At 37.1% G+C, this 17857-nt stretch overlaps 1 protein-coding gene across 3 annotated transcripts in view; it reads left to right on the top strand.

The window, feature by feature from the left end:
• MID1 (midline 1) overlaps positions 1–17857 on the top strand; it is a 239424-nt gene that overhangs the window by 48178 nt on the left and 173389 nt on the right. Inside the window, exon 1 of one of the 3 annotated variants that reach the window (XM_068682808.1) lies at positions 15963–16113. The exons of 1 other annotated variant lie outside the window; for it this stretch is intronic. The gene's annotated coding sequence lies outside the window, so the exon portion shown is untranslated. Of the gene's footprint in view, positions 1–15962; positions 16114–16198; positions 16340–17857 lie in introns of those variants that run through there. One more of the 3 variants, XM_068682811.1, reaches the window with a different exon arrangement.

Below are 17857 nucleotides of genomic sequence, written 5' to 3'. Positions count from 1 at the left end.
GGACTGGAACTTTTGTACATTAGTTCATCTTGTTTTTAAGGCATTAGTACTGAGTACATGATCAGTACTAATGCCTTAAAAATAAGCTTATTGCTTTAAGCAAGTACCCTCTAGTAATTAGGAGATTTGGAGGACTTTCAAACTTCATATCCAAGACAGCATAGTATATATGTTCTTTTAGCATCTCATTCTTTGTAGAGCAGATAATTGGTTTATTACCTTCCATGGAATATGTGTCCTCCAAAGTCGCATGAAAATGCTGTTTAAAATAAGAAGTTGAATGCAAAACCTGAAATGTAATTTGTTACTATGCACAAATAAATGTTATAAAAAATATCCCCCTTAATAATACATGATAGATTCATGTGAGAAGCAGTAAATACACTAACTGCACTTGAGAGGAAATGACCTCCATAATTCATTTGAACTTCACCTTTCATCTGTTATGAGCAAATTTGTCAGAGAGATCATTCTCTATCCCCAAATCTGCAGCATTCCCCAATATATCCTCTCACCTCTTTTTCACATTTCTCCTTCCCTTTGTCTAGCAAAGGCAGAGACAAAGAAGCAGAAAAGCAAAATATGTTTTAAATGAGATATGGATGCAAACAGTACTACCCGTGATGTGGATTAGTGAAGAATATAAAATGTGCAGGACAAGCAGTTCAATAGTCTCTGTGCCTGCTTGCTCTGTTTATGTTTTATTCTACTTTTGTTTAGTTTAACAAACATCTTGTAATTATAACGTCACGTTACTTTATTTTATCAAGTGCATTGCACACAAAGATCAAACAAGGGCTGATATGATTTTATTAACAGTTTTTAACTCTTCATTTTTCTTCATACCTTGCAATTTAGTTGGGCATAGCAGAGAAATTCTGAGAAGCTAAGATCACGTAAAGCAGCTGGAAGAAGCCTCCCCAACTGAAACATCACTTTCTTGCTTTTTCAATGCCATATACAGGAAGGTTTCTTCAGAAGGCTCTCTAGTGTAACACTGGCAAACAAAAAGCTACCGTATCTTAACTTCCGACTTCATTAAACTCCTTTATATAGACTTGGATTATTCAAACAGGAAACTATTATTTCCCATTTATAAAGCCTTTTCAATGGAAGGGTTTTGTGGTTACTGTTAAATTAGTTTATTAATTCCTATTCTTAGACATTAATTTTCCACATATGAGGGAAAACAGATCTAGCTCGTCCAATCATATAAGAACCTGCCTGCTGTAAGAAATCTGTTCTGCAAGTCATTTTGGGTTCTCCAGACTGGAAGTAACTTATCCTGATCACACATTCCCCAATACACAAATGGGTTTCTATCCCTGCTCTAACACTGTTTCTGAAAAAGTGGGTCTTTGGTCTATGGTCTTTCCCTGTGTCTGAAGGGGTGGCTTTGACCATAGTAATAACCCTTGTGGAGAACACAATCAGCACAGCAGGCTGTTGTTGCTGGGTGTTTTGCCTCATCATCTGGGAGCTGCAGTAATGAAGTATAGTTGTAGGGCCAGTGCTGCATTTTGATGCTGTCAAAATTACCCTATTTGTTTGTTTGTTATATTCTATGTAGCTATATAACCGACAGTCACTTTACTTGATCATTCTTTTTAGAGGCTTTAGACTTAGAGAAGTCAACTCATGGGATCATAGAACATTTCAGGATGTAAGTTATTTTGGAGGTAATCTAAACCAACCCATTGCTTAGTTAAGCTTTAAGCTACAAACCTACATGAAAAGCTGTTCTTTAATTTTTTTTATTATTATTATTTTAGTATATATTTTTGTTGGACACTGACTGATGATATAAATCACCTTACTTAAGTAAGCTTACAAAAACCTTTCAGCTAGCATAACTTTTCCCACATCCATAAAAATACATTTATATGTATGTGAATTAGCAAAGCTGAAAATGACAAGATTTATCATATGTTTACTTTCTATTTTAAGTTTCATCCAGGTTTTGATCTTTCATTCAGACTGGCATCTTTTGTATCTGATAACACCGTTGGGGGGGGTGGAATAAAAAAAATAAGTATAGCTTTGGAAATACTATTACTCGATGATGTGGAAATATTTATCCTAATCATTAACTTCAGTAATGTGGTGGGATATATATAAATTTGAATTAAAGTAATGGATTTTGGAAAGCAAGATGATTGCAGGGTAGAAATGTATTTCTTTTCAAGTTGAATCAGTCCATTTTGCTTTAGAAAATGTGTTTTCTTTTGCATGTAATGCTTTTCCCCTTTAACTGGAGAGAAAAGTGTGAGGTAATATTTCTCCTAAAAAGAACTGTACTGAAGCAACATATATTTGTATTTTCAGGCAGGTGTGTCAGTGCCTTTGGTTTTATTTTTTGTCAAGTACCAGTATCTCAGTAGGACAGTTCTGGGATTTGCTGTATCTTCTTCCATCTGAATATGCATCTTTAAAGACAGTGAAGCACAAATCATTACGTATCCCTGTTAATTGCAGTGTGATTAATTTATCTGTCTGTTAATAGGGTGTGTGATGTGCCATGTGCCCTGATAGTCTCATAACTCTCTTAATGCCAGATGGCTGGCCTGGAGTCTGGAAGAACTCTCTTTACTGGTACTTTAAGTATCTGGTGCATCCACAACCACATTTCATGGATCTACTAAGTGCAATGATTGAATCCAGCTGTTGTCATTCCATGTCTTGCTATCATTTGCCAGCCACTCACCATGAGAGTTGGGCAGGAAACAATTTTCCCATCCCATTAAAATTTTCAGGGATTTAAAAAAAAAAAAAAAGAAAAAAAGAAAAAAAGAAAAGAAACTATGGGGGTGGGGGGATGTGTAAAGGGGAAGAACATTTTAAGGCCTAGAAAGGGGGAGGAAAAAAAGAGATTGAAAACAAGACTCAGAATAGCTTGTCTGTCCTTCTGACAGTCACTTCAAACTTCTAAGCTGGGTATCTTCATGAAAGATTTACTTTTTTGAATAAATCTTTCAGAATCATAAATTCCTGATGAAAAGCATTTAGCATCCAAATTCCTGACTATTTCTATGCACCAGAGCCACTATTTGCCCATAAATGATCTGTGATCTGTCTTAGTTGCAAAGGGTGGATTATTTTTCCATTTGAGTGACTGCCAAGACTTTGGGAAAAGCAGACATTGTACACTGGTTTCCCTCTCACCACTCTGCATCATCCATGCTTCATATAATACTGTTTGGTTTATTTGCTGAGTGTATGGATTGAATTTACTGCCCCATTTTCATTTTAGTCACTGTCATCAACACAAATCTAATAGGAGTAGTAGGTTCACATCTGTCTTCACAGTAGACTTTCTTTTCTACAGAATGGGAGGATGTACAACCAAGTCTATTTCTATTACCCACCTAAACGTCACTTCTGGCCCTTATTTTAGTGCTGCATTTTATTATTCATCATATCATTATACACTATTATTTTTATATTATATTTTACTAAAAAAGTACTTTATTCTAGGCATTGTACCAGCATAGTAGATGATTGTTTTTACAGACTAAAATTGAGAATCTAAGGATTTACAGTCCTATGGTATTTAACCAAAATCCTTGCAGCAGTGTATAAATTAAAAGATCTACTCCTTGGAAATCTTGACCTAACAAATATACTATGGCCATGGAGGTGTTAGTCCTTAAGGGAGAATGGAAAAGGGGAAGACAAAAAAAAAAAAAAAATTTGTTTATTTATTTATTACAAATTTGGGTATAAACCGAGGGTTGAATGCTAGAAGGCCTAGAGCTAATTGGCATAGGAATGAAAAATAGCACCATGCTCAAACACTGGGTAACTATGAGCCCTGCAGATTTTTACAGTGTGTATTAGTGAGTGGTCAAATAAATACCTGGACAGCTGCAACTAAATTATCTAATGCTACTTAAGTATGTCTATGCATGTGGAAGTATCATTGGTGACTACAGCGTCTGACTACTTTATCTATATAGCCACAGAATACAGTCTTGTCCCCACTGAATTCTTCTGTATAATAAGGCTTCCATAGCTGTGTTTTGTGTTGGCTCTCAGAAAAAAGCTTAGAGTGTGTACGTCTTTTTATTCCTTCTAGACTTTTCTTTGCACTGTGACAAAAAGTGTGTGGTGTCTTCTCAAGAAGCTGCCGGTACTTCTGTGCCAGTGCTGTGGAGTAACAGTCCTGGCACATTTGGCTCTTGGGCATGTGGCACATTGCTAAATGTCAGACACTGCTGGTTTACAGCATTGGTGCAGCTTTTGGGTGTTCAGTCCATCAGTTTTTTTTTTACTGGAAAGGAGACAGTATGATTTGTTGAAAATGATTTGAATTTCTTATTAAATTGTAAGTGAATCCTTTAAAAAGTGAAATTCTTTATAGGTAAAATGACTGGATAATTTCTAATTGGTATAAATCTCTCTTCTGATTTATGGTTATTTCTATTCATTCTGCAAAAAGATCAGCAGTAAAAGGAACACACCAATGAACAGCTTTTTTTAATACTTGCCTTGACTAGTAGTGTATAAATAATTTCTGAGAGATACTATTAACTTCCCTGGTGGGACAATAAAAATGTTAAATAATTCTAAAACTGGCAACAACTGTACCCACCAGTTTATTTCTTAACATATCAAAAATATGGCTGGTAGTTTCATGATTATTTTCTTTAAATGATATATACACACCTATATAATATATGTATATAAAGATATAGCTGTCAGCTATAGACATTGTAGGGTAATCTTCTCTCAGATATATATATTTTATTTATAGACTTGAAGGCTTTTTTATGATAGTCCTCCACAGCATAGCTGGATATCTCATAAAGTTTAATGGCTTTTTCCTAACAATGTTTATCTTTTGAGGGAACAATATCTTCATTTTAAGGGCAGGTAAGGAAAGAACAGCGAGCTCAGGATTACCCAAGGTCAGCATGGAAGCACACAATAGCAAAAGAGGTGGAGTGTGAACTTTGAAATGGTGTATTAATATCTAGTCTCCTTCTTCACAATGTCTCTTCCACTGCCACACGCTGCTTATTTATAAGGAACATTGTCATACATTGTCAGATTTAGTTGGAGTTAACAGCAAGATGTTGATGACTATTATGTCTCTTCTTCCAATGGTCTTTGAAAATGTGTTCATCAGTATCCCAAAATGTCACCTGTGAGCTCTTCTAATTGTCACAGTCCCCATTCAAATGATAGAAACAGGCAGAAAAAAAGTCTGCTGGTATGAAAGCATCCCTTCAATGGAAGGTGACTGCTGGCTGCCAGGCGCACCGGGCTGTCTCGCTGCGTGATCCAGCATAAGCAGGGCTGACTTCAGCCCCCAAGCACAATGTGTGGTGTGTGGGGTCGCTGGCTGGCTCCCTGGGCCCCTGCTCCCAGCCCATGGGGCTGACCCCCTTGACCCCTGCCAGTGCAGCTGAAATGGGCTCAGCAGGCTCCCAGCCGGGGCCTGGGGCTCAGACCGTGGCTTTCAGCAACAAAAATGGTAATGGGAGAAAACATTTGTCTTTGGAGTCACCACTACCACCAAAGTGAATATTCACCCCCATTCTTATTTAAATAGAGTGCATATTTGAGACTTCATTTGTTTTAAAAGCTCAGTAAGATCTCTGAGGAGAGAAAAAAAGAAGCATGCTGTCAAGCTTCTCTGTCAATTAAAAGCAAAATAAAAGAAAGCTTATTTGGCTGGGATTTAGAGTATGTAATTTCAGTGATGTGTACGTGCACATGTGTGTATACATAGATATGCTTGTACATAAAAGTCCATGTGCACAGATAAAAAATGCATATTGGTGTAGTTCATCATCAGCAAAAAGCTGGGATGTCTGAATGATTTGATATTTTGTGGAATTAGAAAGTTTCTTGTCTGATTAATACAGATTCACTCACTGATTGAATTCAGTAGAACTAGTGAATCTTCTTAGTCCAAGCCAGTAGTTACTATGTGGGTTGAAATTATACACAAGTAAAAAACTACAAATTTTGCATTTTTTGTACATAAATTATCTTAAGAACCTTTAACCAATCTTCTATTATTTCATCATGTGTAACACAAGTAAATCAGATGAATTATAAAAAATTGCTCATTTCCAAGTGTTCAGTAGTTGAAACATTAATTACTCCATACTCTTGCTGTATGTGTAATACTTATGGTTCAAACCAATTTTCACCTAAAAGAGTTATACAGTCTAAGGATTAGGTTTGTTTGTCATCCACGTCCTTGAAAAAACACAGAAGGACCAAAAGGTGAAATATGGTGCAGTGTGCTTCTGGTCATGAATGGTCATGAAGGCTTCCATCCAGCAGGTTATTTCTTGGAATTACTGTAAAAAAAAAAAAAAAAAAAAAAAAAAAGCAGATCTATATAACTTTTTGATCTCTGCTTCAACCTCCACACATGCACAAACACATGAAAAAATCTCTTTATTTATCAAGATGAAGAAAAGAAACGTATCACCTTAGAAATCTGGTAGGGAAAGGGTCAAGGAGATGAGGAATACTATATTTTCAAATCAGGGACTAGTACAATTGGTTAACATCATGTATTAGTGGCAATATCTTATTCTTTTTGTTAATAAAATGATGGGTTATACCCATCATTAAAGAAGAGTATGTTTTATAATATTTTAACAGAGCAATGGCAGAGTAAATGGATGAAGATGGTATGCAAATTTGTTTTACGTGCTATATGTGCAATATGAGGTGCCCTGGCTGCTGCTGGCATTTACATTTTAAAGGCTGTTTCTCTCAAGGAATGTTTTATTGTTTACGTTCTTTAAAGTTATGCTTTTGTTAAGATGTTTCTCATAACAAAACGTTTCTATGTGTAAATATATGTACAAAAGAGTATGAAACCATAAGGGCTTTTTAGCTCTTTTAGTTTCTGTTTAACAAAGGATTCATTCATTCTGAATGATGAATTTTTATTATTATTATTATTTTTCTAATCATAAGAATGGTTCAGGTATGAAGAGGCCTCTGGAGGTCATCCAGCCTAACCTCCCTGTTCAAGCAGAACCACCCAGAGCAGGTTGTCCAGGCCAATGTCCAGGCAACTTTCGAAGATCTCCAGTGAGGGAGACTTCACAACCTTTCTGTGCCAGTGCTCAGTCAATCACACTGTTAAGAACTGCTTACTGATGTGTATCCAGAACTTCCTGTGTTCTGGTTTATGCCCATTGCCTTTTGTCCTGTCACTGGACTCCACTGAAAAGATTCTGGCTCCATCCTCTTTGCACCCTTCCTTCATGTATCTATACACATTGATGAGATTCTCTTCTCTGAGCTGACGCCTTCTTGGCCAAATCCCTCAGCCTTTCCTTGTATAAGAGATGCTCCACTCCCTTAATTATCTTTTTGGCCCTTCGCTGGACTCTCTCCAATGTGTCCGTGTCTAGCTTGTATTGGGGAGTCCAGAACTGGACACTGTACTTCAGGTGCTCCAGTCCTCACTGGTGCTCAATAGAGGGGAACACCCATTCTGTTACAGTCAGAGTTTCGTCAAGGTTGTCTGAAAATGTGCAATCCTCCTGCCTGGAGGATCTGCCCAGATGTCCCAGTTGGCTTGACACTGCTTTGTCACAATTCTCTAACCTTACCTGAAGGCCAGTTATTAAGACAGTGACAAGCTGAGGTTAAAAAATAAAAATAAAAATACAATGATTAAAAGCCAGCTGATGTTATGTGCTTTAACCAAGCTTTCTCTTCACATGCTAGTGCTAGGCCAGCTCCTGATCCAGTACAAGCTAACCACTTGAGGAAACACACTGGAGACCCATGGAAGATGCAGGATAAGAACTTAAGCCACCTGTTTGTAGTTCAATGTTTCATGGTTTCCAGGGAAGTCAGTACTTATGATCTTTCTGGCTTCACTGGGAGTTGGATCAGACCCTTAATGCACTCAGAAAACCTAATGATTATTGGTGTTGGGGTTTCAAAAATCAAATATGAAGTTTAGTTGTGGATTTATTGAATGCTTATATGAAACTTAAACCTGTTCTTTTGTTTTTAATAAAAGATACAGTCGTGTAAACTCTCTGTGAAAATCTGGTATGTAGGACAAACAGGATTTCTTACCACTTGTTCATAGTTGATTTTATATCTCCCTTCTCACTAATCTAAGGTGCCTTGGAGAACTGTGTATATGTTGGTCTACGTTTTGTGGTAGAGCTTAATTGCTACAAAGTATGATCTATCTGTTAGAATTTTTGTTCACATTAGTAAACTCTCTTGGTAGTTATATAAACATTTACTGTAGTCCATTAATGAAAAGTGTGCTGATGCAGGTGTTGAGTGCACCACAATAAAATTTTATCAGTCAAGAGGTTGTTTATTGTACTCAGTCACATATTCTGTTGTACTCCCAGGTATTGAGCCTGGAGTGGAACAAATGAAAAACCGAGATTAGAGCTTCTTAAAATGGGAAAGGAAGCTAAAGAAAAACATTGTAGCCACTGTACCTTTTTTCATGCAAAACAATGCATGATTAATTTATAGGAAACAGTATTGTTTCTCTGAGTAGAGAGTTTTATTTTTTATTTTTTTGATACATAATAAATACTGTTGCCATAAAAGCAATTGAAAACAAGAACTCTTGACAACTCATTTTAAGCCTGGTAGGTTTAAGAGTAAACTGAGCTGCCCATGGAGAGTTGGTGAAAGAGTTTACTTGCTGTAATTGTAATAAAGGAAATTTAAAAACCACAATCTGTTTCAAGTCAAAAACGAACAACTGAATATTGTCTTAAACATTTTTTCCTGTTCTTGGCATGTCTATGCTTTTTAGATGACATTATCAGGCTCAGGATACAGGTGCTATTTCTTTTAGATAAGTAAAATTATACCCTTTCTGAACCCTTCAATCCGTTAATGTAAAATCTGTAGGTTCAGAGTCTTTGTTTCACAGTGTAAAAAAAAAAAAATCAAAAAATAAAAGATAGGAAAAAGTCATAAGCAGGGATCAAATATTATAATCTATTTGTTTCTGGTGTTACACTTCATTTAGTACACTTCACATGTCTAATAGCCTTGATATGATTTAAAATCTATTTGATTATTTTATGCTATATATCTTCATTATTTTTTTTGTTTCTAATATTTATTCCAGAAACACAGTCATTAGAAGATTGGCATGCTGTTTTTAGCTATTAAAATATTACAAAAACATAACAAAACATCTTTAAAAGAATGCTGGGATGGAGGGTTGGGGGGGCAGACATGATCATTTGTGGCCGGTGTTAAGCTTTCGTTTGAAAATTAATATTAATGCCATCATTATTATATGATAGTATCCTTTTTATTGTAGGCAAAATATGGTGTTCTGACCCAGCTTCTAGATGCTTATGTAATATATATGTATATATTACATTATGTATATATTTATATTTAATAGTTTTATTTTCTGAAGTTGTATACTGACAGGTATATCTATCAAGTGACTTTATGTCTGAAGAATCCCTGCTCCCGATGGTGCTCACACTTTTACACGGTTTAACCATAGGAGGGAGCCTCTCCTCTTCCAAAATTACGCAGTAAGATGCAATCATGGGCCTTGGGAGGTATCTTTAAAAACAGACACTTGCGTTTCTTCCTACCAGTTTACGTCTGGAAGTGTAAATGGCCCTGTCCTCCTCTAAGACAGATCCACTGCAGTTTCACAGGCAGAATACGTTTACAGAGAAGTCAGAAACAGCTGCACAGAAACTATCAAACCCTGCTCCCAACAGAGTGTAAGACTGTCATAATACTTTAACATGAATGGGATTCAGTCTTTATTAGAAAATAGCTGGGTTGCCTAAATATCTGTCAGTGTCACTACAGCTGCTGTAGGAAAAAGTGCTTGATTTCCTCTTGCTGCATACAGTGCGCTCATTCTTTTTCTCTGTTATCTCTGTCTCCATTACAGACTATAGTTATTGGAGAAGTAAATATTTTGGTCATTATTCACTTATTACAATCAGGTTAGGTTTGGCCTTAGTAAGAAGCTTACACAATTCAATGTAAAATTTGTGTTTTAATGGAGTTGATTATTTGGATGGAAACCTTTGCCTGAACGTATTTAAATATGTTTGTGTCTACCTTGGTTACATTAAATTCAATTTGTAAACTGGCAAAAGAGATAGAGGAAGAATAATTATCTGTTGAATGAAAAAAACAAAAACATAGAAAAGTGTAGAAGGGAAGTATATTATTAGAGAAAAAACAAACAAACAAATAACACAATAGTTGGAGAAACTTGAGCAAAAGAATAGCTTAAAATGATTTATTATTAAATCTTAATACTCTAATTCATGTAAATTGTCATTAAGTTCATTTTTAATATGTTTAAATGAAATCTAAAGGAAGCTACCCCTAAAGTTTTATATTATCAGAAATTATTTCCCAGGCTGCTTGTGCTTGGTAATTCAGCTTGTGTCTCCCCTTCATGGTGAGCAGATATTTTGACCATCAGGCTCCACCTTCTTCCTCATTTTACAAGGTTGAGCTTGGGCTCTGAAGCTGGAGTGGCTTCTAAATGAGAGACAGGGATTGTTGCTGTGATATAATGCAATATAGGGGTGCTAGAGGTGTTAAGTGAGCTCACATGAGATGCCATCAGGAAAGCGGTGTCTCTCAAAACTGCTTTTCTAAGCTTCTCCCCTTATTCCAATTCTTGGCCGTATTATTGCTGTTTGAATCCTTTTCCCTCAATGTGTACTCTGAAGTCTGTCTTGCATTGCAACAGATTTATCTTATGTTATTCTGAACAAATGAAAAAATCCCACATTTTCTCCTAGCAAGAGCAGTGCATGGTATTAACTGAGGCATTTCTCACACCTAATATTCTACTACCTTCCTTGTGTACATTATTGGATAATGTCCAGATAAAGTCATATGTTATTTTTTCTTGTCATGTGAATGTGATGATAACTCCTAGGAGAAATCTTTAATGAGGGGATAAATCTGCAACAGTGCTTAAGTTACAGCTCAGTGCTACAAATTCTTGTTCATAGAAGGGGATTTCATGTATGGAGTCTGATTAACTGTAAGACATTGACAAAGCTCATGTTTGTAGTGGTTTGAGTAGTTTGCAGGGTGGTTCCCCGCCAACTATTTATACCATATGTCTGTATGACACTTTATTCTTTAATTCTTCTCCCTCTTCCCAAATACACCCACATTTACTATATTAATTTTGCATTGTTTTGGAAAAGTGGGCAAGATTACCACTACGTAAATTGTGGTATATGTTTTCACTGTAGTAATATCCAGAAGATTTAACTGCAGTTGGAATTCCACTGTGATGCAAATCTCTGAACTACAGGGAAAATAGACGTGTCTCATACAAAGAACTTAAGAGCCTGAGGCTTCCAGCCTAGGATTTTATTTTTTTTTCAGATGTTTGTCTTTAAATGCTGAAAGGGTTACAAAATCATAATGGTTGGGCTTTCGAAGGCCTTTCAGTCTCCTAAATGCCTGTGAATGTGGATCTGAACCTATCAGTCTGTAGCACAATAACTTTGCTACAAGACCATATCTGATCAATTAAAGAAAATCCAAGGAATGTCCACAGCATCAATGTCTGCAGCTGGTGGAAGACTGAAGAGGGGACAGAAAGCCTCTCCAGCCTCTGCAGCAGAGACACAGCTTCACCTGCTGTCACCACGGCCATGTGAAGCCCTCCAGGGCCCAGGCTGCCTGCTCATCCCCAGACTGATGCAGAGTGTTGTGAAGGTTGTGCTGGATTCCAGGGATTTTTCCTGGCTGCATAGGAGCAGTACCCCACTGTCCAAAATGACAGTGTTTGCTCATCTCTGGCCAGCCTTTCTCTGCCCAGCTTCCTAAAAAGATACCTGGAGCATGTTTTCTGTCCAGTTTATAGAGAATGACACCATACTGCTCCTTACAGCTTATGGATGGAGGAGGTATGAAGATATAACCTTTTACTAAATGCAGGCTGTTCTTTCCATTTGCTGTTTTTATCTTGTTCTTCTACCAAACTTTTAGGAAGACTGACACATATACTGAAGTTCACAGTCTAGACAAACCAACACTGGCTGACATGCTTTGAAGTGTCAAGCCAGATATCCTTAGTTTCACACATACACTCCTAATGTAAACCCAGCTGCAATACCGAACCCTTACTTTCATTCAGCTCCGGGAAAACAAAACAAAATAAAAAAGAGAGAGAGCAGGGCTAGATGGAGCCTATGGAGATCAAACCCTTGCCAGAATGAAACACTGACTTGCAGTTGTTGCTGGAGTGACTCTCTAATCATCTTTATTTCTGATTCCTTTCCTTCTACCCAGCTATCTTTTTCTGCTGTTTTCTTCCCTCATTACTGCCAATCATCCTTCCTTCTCACCATCCCTCTGCTCTTCCTGTTTCAGATTTGACATCACACTGATTTCTCAAAAGATAGATCCTGTGACATAGCCAAAGATTGTCTCTGAATTTCAACGTACACATGTTAAAGGCTGGCCGAGCACAGAACATTAAATAGCTTTACCTGTGAATAGTAAAGTTTCAACATTAATTGACTGCATTAAAGAGCTGTTTAAAAGATGCACTCTCTAAAGCCTCTAGTGACTACTTATGGAGCTTGTGCTTCCTCCAAATTAGATGATGTATGTATGCCTGAAATATTCATTTCCTTCTGGTTATAAAGATATGCTGCTTCCATTTTCCACATTTTCCACGGTGCCTTTAAGAATTATTGGAAGTTTCTTTCTAGGAGAAGGTAAGCAAGCAAAATCAAAGAACTGCAATGGATTGCGCTCATCAGTCACACCAGTGATTCTCAAAGAGCTTAGCAACCTTTAAAGTTTAGTTTTGCTGGCATCTTTTCCAGTGCAATTGTCTGCAGCATCCTGCTTGCAGAAAAGATGATTTCAAATGCACTTACGATTGCTATTAAAAATGCGGGGCTATTATCCAAATGACCTTGCCTTATGCTTTATGTTAATCCAAAAAACACAGAAGAGTAAATGCTATGCAAATAAGGTGTTTTCGACATCTGATACAGATAAAAGAGGACATAATTGAGAGCAAGTAAAGAAAAAACTATGAAGCAGTGTGTAAGCCTGCTGGTATATCCTAAAGCTCAGACTTCCTTCAAGCATTTGTCATGCATTAGCCTGAAAATTATGTTATACTACAAGCATTAGAAAAAATGAGTTCTTCCGATTTTTTAGTGCTTGCTGTTTTCAGTAATAAGTCACATTGTGAGATTTTTTTTATTTTTTTTCCCCCTATGCAAACTCATTTTGACTGGTTTCCAGATACAAGAGTGGCTGTACTTTTCAAAGTGACTTTTCAGAGCTCTTCTCATTTGTGCGTATCACAGTTAGGTACGTGTGGGTTGGTATGAACTTTGTTATTTAGAGGCAATAAAATGGCCTGTGAACTGGTCTTAGTGTTTATAAAACATTTAATGTATTTCCTTCTTTACAATGGGAACGTTCTCAGATCCTTAAGACAAAGAAACAAAGACAGCAGTTTAGAAGCTGTAATTGGGAGATAAATGGTTCACAAGTACATCTCTCAAAACTCCTTTTAGGAGGGGTGAAATTCACACCACATGACTTTCACCATGCTAGATTCCCACCTACATCCCTGAATGGGGACACCAAAAGCAAACATGTAATTCTAAAATGGTTCTCAGAAAAAATAAATTCATATATAAATCCGAGTTGAATTGATGAAACAAAAGGTAACTGTAGATATTCCTGTATGTTGTCAGATTTTATTCTTTATTTTTTAGTATCAGTCAGTTTCTGGCTTTTGTGTGCTACCTCACAGAAATTCTACGAAAGAATATCTATAAATACGGAAGTACCTAAGTATAATAATCTGAAGCAAAGTGAGTCTTTTTGGAAAGAAAATAGTATTTTTTGGAAAAGAATAAGAGTCACATATATTTATGATACATTTTTGCTACCAGGGAGATAATTCTTGTATATTTTTAGATAGAGTTATAAATATCAAATCAAAAACAATAAATGACAGCAACGAATACAAAAAAAAAAAAAAATCTCAAACATAAGGTAAACTAGTCCTTGTTCTCAGAAATAATCTTTCACAGTGGAGACAAGGTGCAGTTATGTGGAACAGGAAAGACTTGGTTTCTGGCCACAGACTTCTTTGGGCCAGGTCATTTGGCCTGAGTATCCACCCATAAAATCAGAGATTTGATGCCTGCCGGTATTATCATAACGAGCCCATCTGATTAGATGAAAAAGCAGAAACAAAGGCATAAAGATATTAGCAGACTGTGTTCCTCTCTAAGGAATATAATAAGTGGCTAATTCATGCCATGATATTTGTTAAGCCCAAGCCTATAGAAGGTGGAGCCTTGCATTTCAGAGAGTTCATTCATCATTTTTTAACATTTTTTTCAAGGAAAAGCAATTTCTTCCTGGAGAGTTCTGTGCAAACTGGCAGTTTTTATGAGAAGCATGTTAATATTAATAATGTAAAAAGACTTCCGAATTCATTTTAGCAGAGAATAGAATCTGCATTCAAATAATGAAGTAATAGGCATCAAATTGTTTTTGAATATATGTGACTGATATATGACTCTGATACTTTATGATAATCTTTGTGTAATGAAGAATTGCAATGGGCAGGTTAGTGCACTAAGGCCTTTGTCAAGTAAAGAATTGTCCAAGATTCCTGGTAAACACTTAAATTAGCACAGTTAAGAGAAAATTCATAAATTCACAGTCCAAGTGTTCTTTGATTATAATTGAAACAAACAGAATCCCTTCCCTTCCCATCCCATCCTATCCCATCCCATCCCCCCTCCCTGTTGATGTTGCCACTTTCTTAATCCAAGATACAATTTGGAGGAAACCATTGGCATCAATTCCTCTCCTTGGAACCCCTTCCTTGTCCTCTCTTACACACTATCGCCAACAAAAATAGAAAGGGATTCTCCCAACTTCCCAACTTTGTGGTAGGAAAAAGGTGTTGAAGACATTTCTTGCATATGCTTGGTTCATTTTCACTGTTAAAATGGCTCACTATGGTGAAGGTCCTCCTCTGCTCCTGTTTCCTCCTTCAACTAAGCAATAATGGGGAGACAGAGCTGTGAAGTCACAACCCGTATTGTGAAAAAGATCTCATCCATCAAACTGTCACCTCAGTTTTCTGTCCAGGGTCACCGAGGAACAAAGTCAGCTTGTGTCAGGTTGAAATAGCATTCGTAAGTGTTACTGTGCGTGAAGCTGGTGGTTTGAAGTCTATTTATTTTGTTTGAAAGGCTCAAACAGCATGCTGCTGAGCAGAAGAACAAGCAGGAGGAAGTCTCCTTATAAATTATTAGTGGAAGGCTTACAGTCATCATTTAAGATGTGAAATTATGCCATCTGCTTTTGTAGGTCTTTGATTTACTTTATGGCAGCTATCTATTTCTGAGTTACAGCATATCACAGAAAGGTAAAACTTGCATTAAAAACTTATACTACAACAGCATTTCTTTAACAATGATTTTAAGCTTTCTTGAAAATCTGGGAATATGTAGGGGATGCTATCTCAGTATCTATGGCATGCTTTCAAGAAAAATTATACAGAAAAATGCTGTCTCTTTTTACATAAACTGGGAATGTAGATAGAAATCTTCTTTCATCATGAAAAATGCAATACTTTGTTCTGATTTTATCTATCCAAAGCATTTCTGGGAGGCAGTGATGTTTTTTATATTGCTTTTAATTTGGTGATTCCTCACGTTATTCATGTCTTGTCTCTCGGGGTCTTTGCTCTCTTACTTTCCTATTATTGACTAACTGGGGGATCATTAGTGTTGCTATTTAAGGTTTACTTTTGTGTTCTTTGTTAACATAAATATATATATATTAGGCCCAGCATCAGCTTTAGGAAGTCACTCAGCTAACTGAAAAAAGAGATAAATAAATAAATAAAAATAATAATAAAAAAGGCAAAGGCAAGGCTAACTGCTTCGCTGCCCGAGATGCACAGGGGGGACCCCTGCGAGCACCCGTGGCCGTGCTGCTCCTGCGCTGAGCGGGCGGCGGTGCGGGTGCGGATGCTTGTCCCAGGGGTGCCGGGCGGCGGCCGAGCGGCAGCGGGACCTCTTCCTCCCCCTGCCCTCCCGGGAGAGGCGCTTCTGCCGGAGTCGTTCGGTGTGTGCTGCTTTTCTGCTTTTTCCTGTGCGAGGATTAGGGAGCGGGAGAATGGCTTTGTGAGGAGGCGCGGAGAGAGGGAGCTGAAGAGAGGCTGCTGAGAGGGGCCGGCAGACTTTAGCCTTTCATAGTTCTTTCAGTCAATTCATTCTGGGAGACCAATTGCATGCGCTTCGGCAGCTGGGGGTTTTGTTTCCCTTTCAGCTATATACTGTAGGAGAAGCTGGTAAGGTTATTTCTTTTTTTTTTTTTTCTTCTCTCTCTTTTTTTTTTTTTTTTTTTTTTTTTTTTTTTGTCCCCCCCCCCTTGTTCTACTGTTCCACGATGCTATTGTAATTGCTTTATTGAAGCGACCGTTGCGTGAGGAAGGGAAGTTGGTTAATGATGCTGAGGGTCCCCTGTATTGTCTCTGCTTTGTGCAGCTGCATAGTTTGTGGAGAGGCACTGTTTACAGTAGAGGGGCTGGTTTCCGTTGAACAACTTTGCTGTTATTTTTCCAAAGTTGTTTCAGACTTTCCTTCAGTTGAGCTAGGAAAATAAACAAATAAACGGGCTCAGCTGTTTGGAAATGGGTAAATTTATAGAGGCTACAATTTGTTGAAAAAGCTGTTCTGCCTAAACCCTAGTTTCAGATGCTCTGTCTTTGATGTTATCAGATTTGTCACTCTTCTGGATCAATTCCAAAACTTTTTTTTTTTTTTTTTTTTTTTTTTTTTTTTTTTTTTATGTGAGAACCTTCTCTCACAAATCTTTTCTTCGCATTTTCAGCAGGGACAAGATAGGTCACATGAACTGATAGCCAAAGAAAACAAAGCTCAAATGTATGTGTAGAAAGTGGAAGTATTTGGGGAAAGGAAAAGTCCTAGGGGAACTCTGGAATTAAAAATAAATGAAGGAGCATTAATTCTTGGCCCTAATTTGTAGCAGAATGCTCCTGATTGCTGTAAGATGAAGCATGTGGTACGATTGAGATTGTAAAGACTCCTTAGGAAGACTCAAGATGCACAGGTGCATATCCTGTCTAACTGCACCCTTCCATAGAGGGAGTTACAGATTTATCCTCTTTGGGAGAGAAAAAAAAAAAAAAAAAGAGAGAGAGAGAGAAAACAGAAGATACTGGAATACTGGCTATCCTATCCCTTTCCCCTCTCCTTGTTATTTTTAGAATAGTGACTTGTATTTGTCTGAGTTTTTTTCCTTTCATATTATCGTGGGAAACTTTGGCTTGAATTGGTTAGACATACGTGAGCGCAGCTTGGGGCATACCAAGTCTATTCCACAGGCAGGCTATGAAAATCCTTCTTGTGACTCAGATGAATTGTAAAGGCCATAATTACCAACAAAAGTTCCTTTTGTGGCCATTCAAAAATCACAAACAAGGTAAGGGGGGATGATTGACAACAGTTACACTACTGATTGACAGAGAACGAAAAACTTGTTCTGTGACTTAGTATGTTAGTTTTTCAGGAAGTGTTGACCTTTTTCACTATTATTCTGTTCTTTCTGGTGGACTATTCCCAACTCCCCTATTGAAGCTAGAATGTCTATCTAAAATGTGTCTTTGTAGTTACTGCCTATAGTCTGTACATCTCTTTACAATCATATGCTTATTTGTTGATGCTGAAACAAAATTGATAGATGTATTATAATCAGACCTCCATGAAAGAATGTCTTTTATATGCTTCACATGCTTAACTATTGATTTCAGCTACAGATTTCTCTGTTATGAAGTAATGAAGTGCCA

This window comes from Anas acuta, chromosome 1 (genome assembly GCF_963932015.1).
Source record: "Anas acuta chromosome 1, bAnaAcu1.1, whole genome shotgun sequence".
Lineage (NCBI taxonomy): Eukaryota > Metazoa > Chordata > Aves > Anseriformes > Anatidae > Anas > Anas acuta.
This window is presented reverse-complemented; position numbering and strand designations above follow the sequence as displayed.